The 20,070-nt window shown below is 47.9% G+C and overlaps 1 long non-coding RNA gene across 1 annotated transcript in view; it reads left to right on the top strand.

Annotated features, from left to right (window-relative positions):
• LOC126961128 (uncharacterized) overlaps positions 1 to 17,765 on the top strand; it is a 49,556-nt gene extending 31,791 nt beyond the window's left edge. The window contains exons 2-3 of the long non-coding RNA XR_007728196.1: positions 16,217 to 16,286; positions 16,925 to 17,765. This is a non-coding gene — a long non-coding RNA (uncharacterized LOC126961128). The remainder of the gene's footprint in view (positions 1 to 16,216; positions 16,287 to 16,924) is intronic.
• Positions 17,766 to 20,070: the final 2,305 nt, after the last annotated feature.

The following is a 20,070-nucleotide window of genomic DNA, read 5'->3' as shown; positions in this document are numbered from 1 at the left end:
AATAGCTTTTTTTTTTTTGCTGCAGTCTTTAGGTTTTTCTAAATATAAGATCATATCACCTGTAATCAAAGATAATTTGACTTCTTCCTTTCCAATTTGGATGCATTTTATTGCTTTCTCTTGTCTGACTGCTCTGCTAGGACTTCCACAGCAGTAATGTTAGTGGTAGTTGATATGGTTTGGCTCTGTGTTCCCACCCAAATCTCATGTTGAATTGTAATCTCCAGTGTTGGGTGTGGAACCTGATAGAAGGTGATTGGATTGTGGGGGCAGATTTCCCTCTTGCTGTTCTCGTGATAATGAGTGAGTTCTCATGAGATCTGATTGTTTAACAGTGTGTAGCACTTTCCTTTTCGCTCTCTCTCCCCTGCTCCACCATGATAAGATGTGCTTGCTTCCCCTTTGCCTTCTGCCGTAATTGTAAGTTTCCTGAGGCCTCCCAGTCATGCTTCCTATTCAGCTTGTAGAACTGTGAGCTGAATTAAACCTCTTTTCTTTATAAATTATCCAGTCTCAGGTAGTTCCTTATAGCAGTGTGAGAATAAACTAATACAGTAGTAATAACTCACATTTATTGGGCACTTACTAATAAATACATCCATGGCACTGTTTCAAGATCTCTACATGTGTCATTTCAGTGCTAGTTGTTAGCAGCAAGTTCCTGCAGGTAGATGTTTAGGTATAAATTTAGTACTGCCACTGCTAGTTCAATAGCCTTGTGCAAGTTACTTAAAAGCCCTAAGTTTCACATTTCTCCAAAGAAGATATACAAATGTCCAGCAAGCACATGAAAAGATGCTCAACATCACAAATCATTAGGGAAATGTAAATCACAACCACAACGAGATATTACCTTATCTCCATCTTTGGCGACTGTCAACAGAAAATATGTATTGGTGAGGATGTGGAGAAATCAGAGCCCTTGTGCATTTGTTGGGAGTGTAGAATGGTGCAGCCACTGTGAGAAACAGCATGGAGTTTCCTCCAATAGCATTACCATATAATTCAGCAATTCCACTTCTGGGTATATACCAATAAGAATTGAAAGCAGGGTCTTGAAGAGATATTTGGATACCAGGCTCACAGCTGCATTACTCACAACGGCCAAAAGGTGCAAACAGCCCAAGTGTCCATTATGGGTGAATAGATAAAGAAAATGTACATAAATGGAATATTATGCAGCCTTAAAAAGGAAGGAAAATTTGACACATGCTACATGGATGAACCTTGAGGATGTTATGCTGAGTGAAGTAAGCAAGACACAAAAGACACATACTGCATGAGGCACCTGGAGTAGTCAAATTCATACAGACAAAGTAGAATGGGGACTGCCAGGGGCTGGGGGGAGGAGACTTGGGAGTTAGTGTTTAATGGGTGCAGGGTTTCAGTTTGGGAACATTGACTGCATAACAATGGGAAGGCATGTGATGCCATTGAGGTGCACACTTAAAACAGTTAATGTTCTGGGTATTTTACAACAATGTTAAAAGAGTTCCAACTTTCTCATCTCTAAAGTTGGGTGAAAAAGCCTTCCCTGCTTTGAATTTGTGACATGTCTAACACCCTCAGAAAATGATCCAGCCCGAAGTCAGTGATCAGTGACACCATTGAAGAGTGTGATGGTCTTTCCTGTCCTTCTGTTGGCTTGTGCTCAGGGATGGTCAGCCCTTGGGCACAGTCCTTCACCTCTCTGGGCCTCAGTTTCCCCACACAGAACAGATGTGGTGGGACCATGGCCAAGGTCCCTCTCCTTCCCTGCAGTGGTGCTCCCCACTGGTTACATGCTGGCATCACCCTTCCCAGGATCTGGAATGAAGATTACTGGGGGCGGGGCCTGCGGATTTTACTCTGCTGCTCCGGATGATGAGGGGTAAAAGACAGGGGTGACCTGTGCTCCCCCCACTGGAGAAGTCTAACTCTGGCATTTGATGGTACTAGCGGGTGTGCACATATGTGCATATATGACCAAATGTGTGTATGTCCACACGTGGGTGTATCCATCTACGTGGCAGGGTGTTGAAGTGGGAAGTCCTAGCGTTGTGTGCGCAGAGGAAGGGGCTGCTTGCTGAAGGTCACAGCCCTCAGTTTGGTCCTCAGATGACGAAGATTGAAGAGTTTCCATGTTTGTCAATGTCAGTGTTTTGTGAATCTTTTCTGCACATTGGAAAACTTTACAAGAATGTGGGTGCCTGAGGCCCACCCCAGAGGCCCTGATTTAATTTATCTGGAGGCAGCCTGGGCTCAGGATTTCGAGGCTCCCTTGGGGTTTGAATGTGCAGCCAGTTGGGAGCTGCTGCTCCTTGGGGCAGACGGAGGCGGCTCCAGCCCAGACTTGCTGGGGCTGTTCCCAGTCTAGGGCTGAGGAAGCTGGTGTGTGTGTGAGGGAGGCTACCTGTAAGCTGTTTATTACCTGCTTGAATTACTGGGTAAATATTGACTGGAGGCTCCGGTGTCCCAGGAGCTACCTGTGGTTACCACGGGCACATCCCCGGTGCAGTGGGATAGATGTGTCTGGCTGGGGCTCTGGATGGGTCACACAGAGGGCAAGGGTGCCCTTGAGGGATGCGGTGGGAGGACCCTCCAGTGGAGAGCCGGGCTTTTCAGACAAGCATGTCCATGTGCAGCAGAAGCCCAGGAGGTGAGGTTGGGCTGAATTTTGCTCATTTGAGCTTTGAGAGCTTTGGCAGGATTTCTAATCTCTCCAAATCACAGTCTCAATCTGTACAAAGATAGCAGCAGCTGCCTGCAGCGTTATTGTGTGGATGAAATGACACCATGGTGCACAAAGCACTATCACACAGCAGTCACTCAATAAACAGGTGTTTCTTTTTTTCTGGATGAGAGAATCGGTGGGCCGCCTGGTCTGTGGTAAGGTGCCTTGGCCTTCTTGCTGTGAGTCGTGGCAATCCCATGGCTCCGGGGCAGTGTGGGGAAGAGACTGAACTCCTCTCCTGGGTAGGGGCTGAACTGTGTCTGCCCAAAATTCGTGTGTTGAAGTTCTAACCCCCTGTAGCTCAGAATGTGACTGTATTTGGAGGGTCTTTAAAGAGGTAATTAAAGTTAAACGAGATCATTAGGGTGGGTCCTAATCCAATATGACAGGCATCCTTATAAGAAGAGGAGATGAGGGACATATTCATGCACAGAGGGAAGACCCAGTGAAAACGCAGGGAGGAGGTGACAGTATCTACAAGTCACAGTGAGAGGCCTTAGAAGAAACTGATCCTGCCAACCTTGACTTTGGACTTCCAGCCTCCAGGCTGTGAGGAACACTTTTTGTCGTTAAAGCTCTTCCGTCTATGGCCCTTTAGGCAGCCCTAACTGACAGATATACTTCCCCACCTCAACCCCGCTCCAGCCCTAGAGCACAGCAGTCACAGCAGCACTCACCCTCCTTCCTGCAATGTCTAAATCCGTCATCTCTTCCTTCTCCCTTCCCCCAAGTAACACCAGTCACCAAGTCCTAAAGTCTCCCAGCTTTTCCTCCACTGTAACTCTCAGCCTCCCCGGCCTCCTTCTGTGTCATTGCCATAGCCTGCTCCGCACCACCCTCCACCACAGACATGTTTGTCAGCTTTGCACATGAGCGGTGTTCAGATCCTGATGCATTAGACTCCAGGAGAGTCCAGATCGCTGGGCTGGTTGGCCAGCCCTCCATGGCCAGCCACGTCTCTCCTCCACCACAGGCTGCATGGACATCTGAACAGTGCCCGCATACTTTCCAGAACATGCCATGTTACTCTCACGCCTCTGGACCTCTGGTCTCCACGGCCTGAGACCTTCCTCCCTTTCCTGCTCATCAAACTCCCATTCATCCTTCAAAGGCCTCTTTCCGTGTTTCTCTCCTGGAAGCTCTTCCCTCTTTCCTTCCAGTGCTGTGCACTGGCCTATGCCACGAGCATGCATTTTGGCAAAACTTCATCTGTGTGTCTTCCTCCCTGCCAGAGTGTGAGCCGATGACACCAGGGGCCAAGCTTTATTTATCCTCACATCCCAAGCATCTAGCCCAGCAACTGGGGGTATAGTTGGTGCTCAATAGATGCTTCTCAAATGAAGGCAATAAACGAATAGCTTAGACCAGAGGAGTCTTTGTTGGGGAGAAGCAAAGAAGGGATTCTTTGCTGCTGTGCAGGATAGGCCGTTTAGCAGCGTCTCTGGCCTCTGTCCATTAGACGTAGGTAGCACTCCTGCCCCCACCCCTAAGTTGTAACAACCCAAAACATCTCGAGATTGTCAAATGTTCCCTGGGGACAAAATCCCCTGGTTGAGAACCACCGATGTAGGCCTGCAGAGAGTTCAGAATCTCTTGAAATTCACTGTCGGTACATCCAAGTTTAGTAGGACACAGATATTGATTTTATTAGAGCACGAATAAGAGCTAAACAGTAATTTTGGAGGCCTTGTCCTGAAGTGGGTTCTATTAGAAATGGTGGGAGGGAGGGGTCTTTTTCTAGTAATAAGGCTAGGAAGCTTTTTTTTCCCCTGAGATTTTGACTTGAATTTCCTGTTAAATTGTGTGCAAAGCCAGTGGAAGAAGATACATTTTCCGTACCATGCAGGGGCTCTGAGAGCAGTTGGGATTACAATTTCAGAAATCAAGTTGGCACCTCTTCTGCCTCCCTCCAATTAAATCACCTCTTTAAAAATCTTTAACTGATTTTCTCCAAAATCACCTTGTCCCTGGAGCTTCCCGGAAGCTGTAAGAATCATAAAACACTTTGCACAAACCTCCTTTCGCTGGGACAATCCACGAAGTGTGGGGGACACCAAGCATCCCTCTGCATCCTTGCCGTTCATCTGTCTCTCTCTGCACCCAGGGCAGCAGCTTACGGAAGAGCTCCCTCCCTCCCACATTGGTCCGGAACTGCTCAGGTGACCGCTTCCCATGGGGGTGAACTGGACACATTTCTAACCTCCCTGCACTCAGTTTCCCCTTTTGTAAAAGTGGGTGATAATATCCCCTCATCATGACTGTAAAGCAGTGGGCACCCAGCAATGCCACCATCCTCACAGGCCACGGCACAGAACTTGTTTAGGGACCGGGTGGCCGGATAAGCTGCCCCTTCTGACACGAAGCAAATTCTTAGACGAGGAAGCTCCTCTCCTCCGGGGAACTCTCCCGGGCCCACAAGCCCTCCTTCCTAATCACAACATTGGTTATTATGTCTCCTGTTAGACATCAAGTTCCTTTAAAGGGTGGCACATTGGGCCTTACCAGGAGGGCTGCCAGATAAAATACAAGATGCCCAATGAAATTTGAATTTCAAATAAATGACAAATAATAAATTAGCATATGTATGTTTGAAATATTGCACAGGACATACTATACTTAAAATTATTCATCATTTGTCTAATATATAAATTCAACTGAGCAGTTTGTGTTTTATGTGAGAAATCTGGCAACCCCCACTTACCAACCATTTACACCTCAGGTAAGTATGTCCATTAGATCCTTTTCAGAGAGGGAGTTTAGATAGAAAGAGAATAAATGTGAGGTTCATGGAACTACCTCTTGGGTGGTAACAAGTACGGTGGCCCTGATGGGTCATTTGGTATGGATTGGCTTACCAGCTGAGTTTTATCTGTCATGAAACAGCTTTAAAAAAAATAAGGAAGCCTAGTTTGCATTGACCCTGTGGCTTCTATATGAAACATGCATGTAAGGCTTCTGTGCTGGACCCCTTTCTCAAGATTTTTGGCAAAGAGGACCAAAAAATAGCTTCTGTGGATATTATTTATTTAGTATTAATGTGGCAAAGCTAGGTCTTAGCTGCTAGACATTTCAAGTAAACAGGATCACGCCACATACAGTTGTTTGAAACCAGAGATTTCCTGTGACCCCCAGAGCTTTAACAAGAACCAGAGAAGTGATTATTTATAGAAACCTGTTAATTTTCCCTCCTCCCCCATTTAATCCCAAATACAACAAATCCCGGAACGTCTGCAGACAGTGGCTTGTTTGATGGATGAAGCCAGGGGGCCATCCCCCAATGCAGTTGTGCTGATGAGTGGAGGCTGGGGTGGGTGCCATTCCGTATAAGATAATTTCAAGAAGCTTCAAACACAACGAATGAAGAAAAACATTAACCCCCAGCACACGATGTCTTTCGGTGAAGGCTCTTTGAGGGCTTTGCAAATCTCTTCTGACCTCAGCAGCTTCAAAGAGTTCCCAGGCAGAGACGGAAGCACGGTGGCTCCTTCGTATTTTTCCTGGAGCAATCTGTTGTCTCCAGACCCTGAACATTTGCTCATGCTTTGCGGAGCGGACTTTGGCTGAATTCCCTATTGGAGGGGCAACGATTGTGGTAAGATGACCATAAGAAACTTTCCCTTTGTTAAACAAGAAAATAACATCACTTATTTTGCTAGGCTGAGCATTTTCTCTTTTCCTTTCTTTTTTTTTTTTTTGAGACAGAGTCTCCTCAGCCTCCCAAGTGGCTGAGTTTGTAGGTGTCCACCACCTTGCCCAGCTTTTTTTTCTTTTTTGGTATTTTCAGTAGAGACAGGATTTCATCATGTTGGCCAGGCTGGTGTCGAACTCCTGACCTCAGGTGACTCACCCGCCTCCGCCTCCCAAAGTGTTGGGATTACAGGTGTGAGCCACTACACTTGGCCTAATTTTTGTATTTTTAGTGGAGACAGGAGTTTCACCATGTTGGCCAGGCTGGTCTCGAATTTCTGGCCTCAAATGATTCTCCCTACCTCGGCCTCCCAAAGTGCTGAGATTACTGGCATGAGCCACTGTGCCTGGTCATTCTGAGCATTTTCTACTGGGTAATATATGCAAGTAAAGTGTAAATTATTGTTGCTGTAGTCAAAAGCTGTAAGAGTATCTGAGTTCAGGCATGTCCCTTGGACCTAGAATACAAGTGTTTTGGTGGAGTGGACTGACCCTTGGTCTACAGGGTCCTCATAATTCCGTATAGCCTCACTCATGATCTGCTACCTCTTTAGGGGAATCTGTGGAGGCCAGCAAGTGTCCCTGGGTCACCAGAGTTGTGATCTTTCAGCTAGTGCTTGTCCAATTACAAGCACATTTTTCTTTTTAAGAATGATAGGGAAAGGACAAGAAGACACAGGAAAAGAAAATACTAGATGCATAGCAAATCTTCAGGATGAGTATTGTCTTGCGACACTTTGTTTCAGGTACTTAATACACACGTGTGTGTATTGGACCGCAGGTAAAGATATATTTGCTACTGTGAGTTGTACTGAAAACAATTTAAAAGAGCTGCCTTAAGCAAAGGCAAATCTGATGTCATCACTTGGGCAGCTTTGAGTCCAAAATCCAGCCAAGGAAGTGAGTGCTGAGAGAGTCATCAGGCGAATTCAGGAATGCCTTCTTGATTAGAGTCACAGGATGGAGTCAGGGCACCAACATGGTGCCCTCAGGCAGGTCTAACCCCAGCTCTTCACTTAGCAGCTTTCAGCCTCTCCAAGCCCCATTTCCTAACCCTCAGTAAGTAGACTGGGTACCAAAAGGGCCCAGGCTTTGCTCAGTGCTAACCTCCAGGGCTCTTTACCTCCTTGACTGTTTTAAGGGAGCCTTTGGCTTTCTCAGTGTAGGGAGGGGCTAAGGCCAGTGCCGAGCCTGTCTTCCCTGCCCTCCACAGGACCCCTGCTCTCACTGATCTGGGTTCCCTCCCCCTGGGGCTCCCACACAATCAATGTCCCTAACATCCTTGGCATGTGTGGGGATAGGAATGTTTTCCAAATGTTTCCCTCTCCTCCTCTGAGAAGTAAGATTCCCCTTCCACGTTTTTACCCATCAGGATGATGTGGGGCACATCTTGGGCACTTCAGGCTGGGACTTTCGTTAATAGCAGGATTGGCAAACCCATGCATCTCCCTGCTTCGTCCTCTGAAGAGGATCTCTAGCCACAGAGCCAATGATCCTTCTTTTTCCCAAATGCGTGTCATTTGACTTTGCCATCTCACAGACAGAGTGGACACTCTTCCCTCATTCTTCCCTTCTGTGTTTCCTTCCTGGCTCTTCCCTTTATTTTGTCTTTCCCCATTTCCCTCTAAATCGTGCTGTTTCTGATGCAGCTTCCTAGTTTGTAAATAGGCATACCTATACATATATTTTTACGCTGGAGAAAGCATTTGCAGAAATTAAGTAAAGCCAGTGAAAAACTGTATGGCTTTGACAATTGCATATTGTAAATATGCATTATGTGACTCTTGTTGAAATAGAGGTTCAATCAATCTAATGATCTTCTACTGTGCTTTCTGACTTGATCCCTAATTCTGAGGCTTATTCATCTGAAATAGTTTCTCACTTTTTTGGGGGTGGAGGTGGAGGATCATGCTTTTCCTTATAAATTGCCTTTAGTAATTGTTCAACAAAACATTTAAAGACATTGGCACTAAGTAGTACAAAAGTGATATCACTGCAACTGGTAGGAAGGTATCTAACCAGAAATCAACAGTTTGAAGGGTTTTTTCCCCCAGGGTATATACTTTACCACCTCTTCTTATAATCATAGTAAAGGTTGTATTGCTGGAATTTATTTAAAAAGCACTATGAAAATATCTTCCTCCCAAAGCCTTGCTGCCTCTCGAGGGTGACCTTTGAGGAGGGAAGCATCTTGGGAACAGCGCACATGAAGCAGACCAGCCTCTTCCAAAACCACCTGGGTCAATCTTGATCCTCCCAGAAACAGATGCTCAGATGGAATTAAACACGCAAAGATTTTATTAGGGGAAATGCATGTGTGAGAGAAAATGAGGAAGGAGCAAGAGAATCTGGAACTGTCAGTCTTCAAAGCAAGTTCAAATTGGGTGAAGGAGAGAGGGAGAGAAAGTTGGGTGGAAATTGCTCGACCAAGATGCCATCAAAGGCAAGTCTGGCAAAGCAGTCAGGGAATCATCGTGCTCACGCTGGCCACCGGAGGAGCCTACCCGTGTACTCAGTTGTGGCTAGGAGCAGCCGGTGCATGGTGGGAAGGGAGGCTTTCCTAGAGAAGCTGCCCTGGATTTCACAGCAGCAGTGCAGCCTGGTCAGTGAGCGCTGCCCTAGTGGGCAGGTGGGGTGGGAAGGTGTCTGTAAGGCTGATTCTTAAGGCCACGCTGCCTAACCTGACCATTTTCCTACCTACCTGATAGGGAACTTCTGGCCTCTTTACATCCATCCCTGCTTAAAGATACTTTTGCAGTGTGCAAGACTTCCCTGTTTTGTGATTAGCTACTATTCATAGGTAGTCCACAGGTCGATCATGCTGCTTACAGCCCAGCAAATGTGCCTCTTCCAGAGTTTGATTAGCAGGTTCTACAGCTGGAGAAAGCAAACAGCTCAGGGAGTGCACTGAGTTCTGATGGAGTGACTGCTGGGGCCCGGCTTAGGCCCCATATCAGCCTGGGCTGTGTGTTCTCAAGGGAGCAGAGGGGGTAAGCTCCCTTGCGAGAAGTAATGCCCGTTGTGTGTTCTGTAGTGCGTGAGAGGCTAGCCCTGCACTTGGAGCAATTGAGGTGCACCTCACTCTGATCGTGTGGCACAGCCTGGGGAAGCCCCGGGCCTCCTGGGACTCCTGTGAAGGGCCAGTCTCTCTTCCTTATGGCCCTTGCCTTGGCCCCTACATCCAGATCTGTCAGCTTCAGTCACCCTCCTGCCAGTTGGCACGACGTTGGACCCTTCGCCTCTTCAAGCAGAAATCTCACCACTCTTGTATGTCATCCGGTTGGTGAATTCACCGCAGCTTTAAGGATCACTTCAGGTACATCCTTCTACCACCCTGCCTCGCCTCCCTCCTCACTCCACGTCCTTTCCAAAAGCCCATGTTCCCTGGAGCCCTGGGTTTCCCCCGACTCCATGCCCCCGACACTCCAGCTCTCTGGGAGTAACTGCATTTACTCTTAAGAGCTTCTTTCCCAGACCCCTCCCCACCAACCCCACCTTTCCCAGGCTCCAAGAATTCTGGGGAGTAAGAGTCTCCTCTCCTTATGATCATTTTTTAAAGATTTCTTTTCTGAAATAATTTCAAACTGGCAAAAAAGTTACAAAAATAGTACAAAGAATCACCACATACCCAGATTTCCCAAAGGTTAACAGCTCACAGAACCACAGTAAAATGAGTGAAACCAACAAACCGACCTGAAGGCACTTTATTGTCTAAATTGCGGGTCCCTTTCAAATTTTGCCAGTTTCCCCTCAAATGTCCTTTCTCTGGTCTAGGATCCAATTTGAGACAGGCTCACACATTGCATTTCATTGTCACATCACTTTAGTCTCTTTTAATCCAAATTCTGGCGGCTGGGAGGATTGGGGGTTAGCAACATTTTTCTGTGAAAGACCAGATACGAAATGTTTTAGGCTCTGCAGGCCATGTAGTCGCTCTTGCGGTGATTTTTATTGTTTCTAAATGAATGTCTGGCAAATCTAGGCCAGTAGATTCTGTAGATTAAAAAAACACAGTCTCTGAAATAATATTTCCTCATTAAAAGTGTCTGACAGCCATCCACATTTACCCAGTGTGTTTTAAGCAATGCTGGGGTGAGTGAGTGAGACAGTGCCCAGGAGCACTGGCTGGAGGCTCCGCATCCTCGCATCCTCGTTTGGACCAGGGGGAGTGGGAGAGTCCTGAGGTTGAGCCCTGACCTGGGCAGATGGGCTTGCAGAGCAGCTGTGTCTGGGTTGCCGGGGTCTTCGACATCATTTAGAATGGAGGCTGCTCACGTCTTAGGGGGCTGTTACCCACCCAGCTGTCCCCTCACTGCCCTCCTTCCCTCCCCCAATCGGAATGCCTGGGGAACGGGCTTCACTTCAGATTCCTTCCCAACCCGGACTCATCTTTCCCAGTGTGAGATGCTTGGAATCCCAGACAGGCAGAGTCAGCTGAGGACGGTGGGAGAAGGGGGCGGGGGCGGGGGCGGGCGGGGGACGGTGCGGCGGCGACTAAGCCTCCTTAGCAATCAAAGCTGGCATTGTTCTCAAAGAGTTAACCTGCATACCAGGCTTGCAATTAGCAGGGAATAATGGGGTGTGATGGCTGCAGAACAGCGGCTGGAACTGATTTTCAGCCTCACGGTGAGAAACTGCCCTGCTGACTTCCCTGCCGTATTTCCTGGTAACTTGCTGTGGGCAGGCTCAGTAGAGCAGAAATCCTCGGGGTGGGGGGAGGGAGCAATCTGTCTTCGAATAATTTAAACAATGCAGCTCAGCCAAGCTAAATGGGGCTTATCAAATGTTACACCTCTTAAAGCTGCAATCAGAGGCGGCAGGATATTAACTGTAAAGCTCTGGGTTCTGCCCAGAAAAGCAAGGACCAGACTTGCTACTTAACCGAAAAGAAGGAGGAGTTTGAGAGGTGAGGGGAGAGAGAATGGGATCAGCTTTGAAGCCCAGATCAAGAAGCAGATATTTGAGGACGGGACAGGGAGACAGCCTTTATTGAGAACCCACTGCGTATGGACCTGGCAGCTCTTTTACATAGATTGCTTTCTCTAACCTTTGCCCCAGCTCGGTACACACATATGCTGATATTCATATACATTTTTAAAATTTCTCTAACCTCTGCCCCAGCTCGGTACACACATGCTGTCATTCATATGCATTTTTAAATAGCAGAGCGAATCACTTGAGACTTGTTCGCTTGCAAAAATGTTAGAAAACCCTGACTCCAACTGGCCTCAGCAAAGGGATTATTTCCCCTCAATGTCTCTTGTAGTTAAGAATCTAGTGAACGAGCTTGATTCAGGGCTGCAAGGACGTCACCAGCAGCTGATCTCTCCCCACCGCTTGGGTCTGCTTTTGCTGTGTTGGCTTTAGACTCAGGCTTCTTGAAGAGGTAAAATGGCAACAGCCATTCGGATCCCTGGCGTCCTCTGAGGTCCAGGCCCAGGGAAGAAAAAGAGCTCTCTGCTCTAAAAGTCTAAGCAGGACTGACTTCCAGCTCCAGCTAAGATGGAGTGAAAGGCCATGTTCACTCTCACCTTAAACATTCAAAACCAGTATATGAAGCAATGGTTTTTAGACAAGAGATAGCAGTCAGCAGGGGACAGGGACTCTCGAGGGAAGCAAAGGAATGAGTTGAGACCCCCATTGCCCTTGCTCACTGCCAGGGGAGTTTCTAGGCTGCAGCACTGGGACGGGAGAGTCAGGTGGAGCCTGGTGGTCTCCACAAACAGAGGCAGACCCGGAAATCTGGGGGGGACAGGCAGCTGCAGGTCCCAGGAGCTGCACAGAGAGAGATCTCTGGAGACCCACAGAGGGTCCCCACTGAATATTCAGCAGAGAATGGACTGGACCAGACCGTGGCATTCACAGAAGGAACTATCAGAGCCTGGGGAAAGAGCCCCTTGAAGGAACGGGCATACCAGTTCCCAGAGCTCACATGTGTCAGGAACAGCTCCCGGTCCTGCCAGCCGGAGTGGAGCGAGCTTGTAAGACATGGGGCATCAGGCGGAGCACTCAGAAAGCTGCTGCCTCAGTCATGGCAATTAGTCCGATTATCCCTTGACTTAAGGTTGTTCTGGTCCTAATAGATTTCATCGAAGTCTTGAAAGGAATAAACTGTTTCCAAGTGACTGAACAAGATCACAGAATAAAAACTCAAGAACATTTGAAGAACACGTAAAAATATCCATCACTCAAGCAGGTAAAATTCACAATGTCTGTCAGCCAAGTAGAAATTACCAAGAACACAAAGAATACAACCCTTCATGAAGAGAACTAGCAATCAATAGAAATAGAGCTAGAAGTGATGCCAATGATATAATTAGTAAACAAAGACACTAACACTGTTATTAAAGTATTTTTAATGTGTTCAAGAAGGTCGAGAAAAACATGAACATTTAAAATACAGATATGGAAGATAGAAACGGACCCAAATATAACCTCTAGAGATGGAAAAACAAACCTAGTTGTTATCTCAATGTCTGAGGTCACAACTAGACAGGATGGGATTAACAGTTTTGACACTGTAGAAGAAAACGTAACTTGAAGAAATAGCAGGATGGTGCAAAAGTAATTTGCAAAAACTACAATTACTTTCACACCAACCTAATAGCAATAGCAACTATTCAAAATGAGAGTCCGACAGGCCAGGCAGGATGGCTCATGTCTGTAATCCTAGCGCTTTGGAAGGCTGAGGTGGGCGGATCACCTGAGCTCAGGAGTTTGAGACCAGCCTGACCAACATGGAGAAACACCGTCTCTACTAAAAATACAAAAAAATAGCTGGACATGGTGGCACGTGCTTGTAATCCCAGCTACTCGGGAGGCTGAGGCTAGAGAATCGCTTGAACCTGAGGCAGAGGTTGCAGTGAGCTGAGATCGCACTACTGCACTCCAGCCTGGGCAACAGAGTAAGGCTCCATCTCAAGAAAAAAAGAAAAAAGAAACAAGAAAATGAGAGTCTAGGTGGGGGTGGCTGATGCCTGTCATTCCAGCACTTTGGGCAGCTGAGGCAGGTGGATTGCTTGAGCCCAGGAGTTCAAGACCAGCCTGGGCAACATGGTGAAACCTTATCTCTACAAAAAGTTAAAAAATTAACCATGTGTGGTGGCATGTGCCGGTAGTCCCAGCTACCTGGGAGGCTTGAGGTGGGAGGATCACTTGAGCCCAGGAGGTTGAGGCTGGAGTCAACCATGATTGTCCGGCCTGGGCGATAGAGTAAGACCCTATGAAAGAAAGAAAGAAAGAGAGAAATAGGGAGAGAGAGAGAGAGAAAGAGAGAAATAGGGAGAGACAGAGAGAGAGAGAGAGAGAAAGAGAGAGAGAAAGAGGAAGGAAGGAAGGAAGGAAGGAAGGAAGGAAGACAAAATGAAACACAGAGGAAAAGACTGGAAAATCAAAGCCCAAATGGAACATTAGTGAGCTGTGAGACTGTATGTTGGAGTCCCTGAAGAACAGATGGGCAGGTTCTCTGATTTGCATACTGCCACCCTCAGGGGACTTGTGTATGGGAGTGCTCTGTTATTAAATAAGTGAATGGTGCCGTTGCCTTGTGACCTTGCACTCTTCCGCTCTATGGAGTTGGTCTAATAATGAGTGATAGTAACGATGGTGATGATGACAGCCCTTCATTCACTGATCACAGTATATGTGAGAATACATAGAATCCTTTCTTTTACCTTTGCGACAGTCCTGTGAAGTCAGGGTCATCATCCTCACATTACAGATGAGGAAATAAGCATATGAGGCTTGTTTGTCCCATGAAGGTGTATCCAGGACAAGTATCTTGGGGAATCCATTTTGATTGTATAAATTCACATAGTTTTGTGAGAAGTTGAGCCCCTGGATGTGATTTGAGCTAGAGGAGAAGTGACTGGGGAATAGCCTTGGTTTAATCTTACATTTAACTTGTGTACATGGCAAGTCTGTTTCCATCTCCAGTCCTCATGTTTTCTTCCTATAATAGGAGAATGTTTGAATAAATTGGTCTCTAAGAGCCCTTCCACTGTGAGTATTAGTTTCCATCACTTGTGTGTTGGGAACAAATTTGTCCAGGCCACTTAATGCAGTCACTTTCAGTTATGTGGCATTTGTACATGAGATGTTTGTAGCATTGTCTCATAAATGACACTGGAAACAAAACTTTAAAAAATGTTAATAATGTTTGATGACTCAAAAAATGGGACATAGTTCCCTGTTTCCCTAAATCAAGGCTATTATAATGTGTGTATATATATATATTTTTTTGAGATGGAATCTCACTCTGATGCCCAGGCTGGAGTGGAGTAGCACGATCTCAGCTCACTGCAACCTCTGCCTCCTGGGTTCAAGCAATTCTCCTACCTCAGCCTCCCAAGTAGCTGGGATCACAGGTGCATGCTGCCATACCTGGCTAATTTTTGTATTTTTAGTAGAGACGGGGGTCTCATCATGTTGGCCATGTTGGTCTTGAGCACCTGATCTCAAATAATCCACCTGCCTCAGCGTCCCAAAGTGTTTGGATTACAGGCATGAGCCACGCCTGTAGGTGCCCGGCCTATTATAACCTATTATTGATGACAAAGAGTAACACAGTGATGCCTGCATGACCATTGAGATGTAGAACGCTATCTACCCTGAAACTATATGTCCACATTGGTCTGCTTTAAGTAAATTAAGTTTCCTATCCCATCTTTAGGTTGTCAGCTCTCAGTTTTCACATATGAGCCTTCCTTTCTCTATAAAGTCTCCCTGCAGTGTGCTGTGGGCCAGACCCTGTGACAAACACACACCCTCACATACACACACGCTCACTGCTTTGCTGCAGCATAACCACCCGTAAACTGCAGAGTCGGCTTTTATAACTGTGATACTAACTGGATGGGTGTCACGCAGGCCATAAGGAAGGAGGACCACGGCATGCCTGCAGCATGGTTTTGTGTGGAGCCTGTCCTAGACAACACCCTCTGGGCTCCTCATCTTTGCAGAGTCCTCCCTCTGGGCTCATCTTGCTAGCTTTCCCTTGGTTCTGGCTTCTAAAGTTCTTGCATTGACTGGAGCCTGGTTCTGGTCTTTGAGTTGGTCTTCATGGACGTGAGCTTTGCAAGTACGTGGTCTGGGTCATTGCTGAGTACTGTTTGCATATCATCCTACAGTCACTCCTCAGGCATTTGAACCCCCTCCCCCCTCGGATAACTCTCAGACTCCCCAATAATTGCACATGCATGGCCTCAGACATCCAAGGGGCTCCCCTTGTCATGAACACCATTTTGACTGAATACACTGATTTTGCTCACACCTCTACAGCTCTTTGTATGACAATGTTATGAACAATTTGACCTGTTACACATAACATAGATAACATGACATGAAGCTATTAGCAGCATGAACTCAGGTAGTTGTAATTACTTTCATAACATAATTGCTTAAACTCATAGTATTTCTAGCTTGCAGTTTCTCACAATTGCATCTTCCCCTATAAATTAACTATATATTTTAAGCTGAAGTATTTTAAAGTGAATTGCCGGTATATCCCCCCTAAATATTTCCAAATGTATCTCTAAAACATACACCATTTTCTTACATAGTCTGATATAGTTTGGGTATGTGTCCCCGCCCAAATCTCTTGTTGATTTGTAATCCCCAAGGCTGGAGGTGGAACCTGGTGGGAGGTGTTTAAATCTCTCATGGTTTGGTGCTGTCTTCGTAATAGTGAATTCTTGTGAGATCTGGTTATTTAAAAGTTTATTTAACCTTTCTCTCTATATATATCTCTCTCTCTCCTTTCCTCCTGCTTTTACCATGTGATGTGCCTGCTCCCCCTTCACTTTCCGCCATGATCAGAAGCTTCCTGAGGCCTCCCTAGAAGCTGAGCAGATGCCGGCATCATGCTTCCTGTAAAGCCTGCAGAACTGTGAGCCAATTTGATCTCTTTCCTTTATAACTTACCCAGTCTCAGGTGTTTACTGTTTTTTGTTTGTTTTTGAGACAGAGTCTTGCTCTGTCACCCAGGCTGGAGTGCAGTGGCACAATATCGGCTCACCACAACCTCCGCCTCCCAGGTTCAAGCGATTCTTCTGCCTCAGCCTCCTGCGTAGCTGGGATTACAGGTGCCCACCATCACACCTGGTTAATATTTTTGTATTTTTAGTAGAGACGGGGTTTCACCACATTGGTCAGGCTGGTCTCGAACTCCTGACCTCAGGTAATCCACCTGCAACCGCCTCCCAAAGTGCTGGGATTACAGGCATGAGCCACAGCGCCAGACCAAGTATTTCTTTATCACAATACAAGAACGACCTAATATACAGTCAAAATAACAGTATAATATCAAAAAACTAATAATAATGTATTAATATTCTCTAACCTCTATTTTGTGTTCAGTTTCTCCTGACGTCTCCACCGGAACCCAATCTGTGATTGTGCATTGTACCTGGCTGTCACTTCCCTTGTGTCTCTTTTAATCGGTGGAGCTCTATGTGCCGTCTCCCCTGCTGGATTTTTCTGGTCACTTCCCTGACAGTGTCTCCTGGCTTGCCGCTGTGTCCCCAGTTTCTTCCATAGCTGGGAGGTCCTGCAGCCCAAGGCTCCAGATGCCCCCACCCTTCCCCATGGGACCAGGCTGTTCTGACCTATGACTCAACACCTCCTTGAAGGGCAAGAGGACCTGGTGAGGAGCACCCCAGGGAGCAGAGGGAAATTTCTCCGTCCCCAACCTGCTGAGTCACCTACAGCAGGGATTCTTCCTGATTTCAGAAGAAAAAAGGAAAGTACTCACGACTGAAGTTCATCACCTATGCCTTGGCTTCTGTACCAGGCTCCACTCTGTCCTCCCTGTTCCTGGGCCAATCCCTTCCAAAGCATCCTGTAGCTTGTTTAGTTCTGTTGGACAGACTGTACTGAGCTCCTGCAATGTGCCAGGCATGGAGCTAGGGGACAGGGATGCAATGTTGTATAGGAATGAGTTCCGAGTCCCAGTCCTTCAGCCCACAGGCTAGTGGGGAAGGTGTGGCTGTCATCAGGTAACAGCATCGCAGTGCAGTGTATGGGTCTTTATATGAGTTGCACTGACGACCCCCATAGGATGGATGCCTACTCCAGTCTGGGGCCAGAAACCTTCCCAGAGGAGATGCTGCCTGAGATTGTCTTGAGGGGCAGATGAGACTTATGCAGCCATAGTGGAGGGAGGGAAGGGCATTCCAGGTGGAGGGAACAGCCCAGCTGCAGGCATCAGGGCAGGGAGCATCATGGGTCTCAGGGCTCTACAAGCAGCTATGGATTTCCCCGGAGTGTGACTCAGGATGGGGCTATGCCATGGAGGAGCAGATATGTTCCACTGAGGAACTGGGACTTTACTTTGTGAGTGATGGGGGCTCACTGAGAGGTGTCAAGAAGGGGCATGGCACAGTCAGGTCTGTATGTCAGGAGCTCACACGAATGGAGTGCCCCGGGGCAGGTGGGGTGAAGGGAGGTAGGAGGTGGGAGCTAGGCAGGGCCCGGTGGAGCTAGTGCTAGTGCAAGGCCTTGGCCCAGGTGGGGCTGCGGGGGGAGGGGTGCCAAGGCCTTGGCCCAGGTGGGAGCTAGTGCGGGACTGGGGAGGGGAGCTGAGGCCTTGGCCTAGGTGGGGGCAGTGGGAGAGGAGGGGCACAGATGGACGGGGTAGATCTGAGGGCATCTGCGATTGGTAGGGGTGGAGATGAGGGAGGGAGAAAAGGCCATGCCAGGTTTCTGGCCTGGTTGCCTCTGCCCATTAACACAGGGAGGGGAAAGTGTCTAAGGAAGAACCACGGTGCTGGAGGATCAGGAAAGATGACTTTGTTCTGGGAAGTGTTGGAGTTAAGGTGCCTGGAGTGCCTGGATCGTGTTCCACTCGTTAGGAGGTGGTCTGACCCAGGCGGCGGTGCTAAGCAGGCGCTCTGGCATGCTCATCTGAGCCCTGAGGACAGGCCTGGGTGGTGGGAGTGGTGGTGTTAGCAGATCCACAGCAGCTGGCATGTGAGAATGGATGATACCACCCAGGTCATAGACAGAAAATTGCTGTGGGCCGAGGTGGCCGAATGGTCAGAGAAGGGGGAGGAGAAATGAGGAGCATGTGGACAATGCCACAGGAGGGATTGAAGAACAGAAGAGAAATGTATAGCGTTCCACACTCCAGGTCCAGAGAGAGAAAGCCTGGAAACAGTGCCGTGCTCTGGGAAACAGCGCATACACGGTGTCCCTCGCCAGTGCAGTTTCAGTGGAGCGGGAGGAGGAAAGGAACAACACAGTGGGATAACCTTCCATAAATGGGTACAGGGCATTTGGACCCCAGGAGGCAGGAGGAGGGGGGATGAGATAAAAATGACAGAGTCAAAATATTGGAGTCAAACAGGTGAGGTCCGTATCACCTCTGTTCAAACCCAGCCACATGTTCATCCTGGACTGAAACCCAGGCTCCTCAATCCAAGCCTCGGTGGTCTCAGGAACTGGTCCAAGCCTGCAGCTGGAACTTTCTGGAGAGAGATCGCCCTCTCCTTCCCCATAAACCTCCATCCTGGCAGATTAGCCTGAGCACGGATCATTCTCCTGCCTCTGCACTTCTGCTGTTCCTCCTCTTGGAACCCCCTTCCCAGACTTCTTTGTCCCGCCCAGTCCTGTATACCTTTCAAGGCTGAGACCCTGCCTCACTTCCTTTGGGAGGTCCTCTCTGTCTAGTCCAGCAAAAACCATCTCATACCCTCACACCCTCAGTGATGGTGAGCCCAGCCCACTTTGTTCTTTCCCACACAATTGAGATGTCTCCCCAGTCAGACCAGCCTCTTCAGTGCTGGATGCTGAATCTTGTCTTTTCTTTTTTTACAGTCCCCAGACTGTCTAGCCTCTGACCCGGGGTGGGACTTCGTTGGCCACAGAGGGGAATCTCAAAGTTGGGCAGTAAGGCCCTGGGGCTGCTTTCCAGGGCCTGGCACACAAAGTTCGGTCTCCTGAACTCACCACATCTCCGCTGTCTTCCCCAGCACCGAGCTCAGAGAGCACGAGAGATGGGGCAGGTCCAGGCCTTGCCCCCAGTGGTTGGAGAGCCTGACACACACAGCCCAGGCTTTGCTGCAATGGAGGAAAGGGCAGGTGCTTCCCAGGGAGCCTAGTTCTCCTTTGAGGGGCGATGCCAGAGCCTGTTTGTGGGGAACAGCCAATAGCACGCTGGATGTTCTGTGCACATAATCTCATTTAACCTTCACAATCTGAATTGTTCTTATTCTCAAATGCCTGCCGTGAGAGTGAATTCTCAGGGCTTGGCCAGCTGTTAGTTGCAGGCCGCAGAAGCAGCATTAGCTGATAGTTAAGACAGGGATGACTTTATGAGAGACGTGAGTGAGCTCCAGGCTCACCGAACGGTGGGGACACAGGCTCTGGGGTGATCTTGCAGGAACGACTTTCTGAGCCTTATGGAACTGGCCTGGTCAGGAGCCAGGTTGCGAGACCCTGGCCCCACGTGGCCTCCGCTACAATCCAAGTCCCGTGCCTGTGTGCCCTGCAGCCTCAGAGGCCAGGATACAGCTTTTTTGTGTGTTTTGCTTTTTTTTTGTTTTGTCTTGTTTTGTTTTAAATTCTACATTGGGAAAGTGGATTTATACTAAGGAAACCATAAAAACGTGGAGAGAACGTTCCCAGGGGTTTGGTCAGCCTTGCACAACCGTCCTGTCTGTGCTGTACCTCAG

This window comes from Macaca thibetana, chromosome 8 (assembly GCF_024542745.1).
Source record: "Macaca thibetana thibetana isolate TM-01 chromosome 8, ASM2454274v1, whole genome shotgun sequence".
Lineage (NCBI taxonomy): Eukaryota > Metazoa > Chordata > Mammalia > Primates > Cercopithecidae > Macaca > Macaca thibetana.
This window is presented reverse-complemented; position numbering and strand designations above follow the sequence as displayed.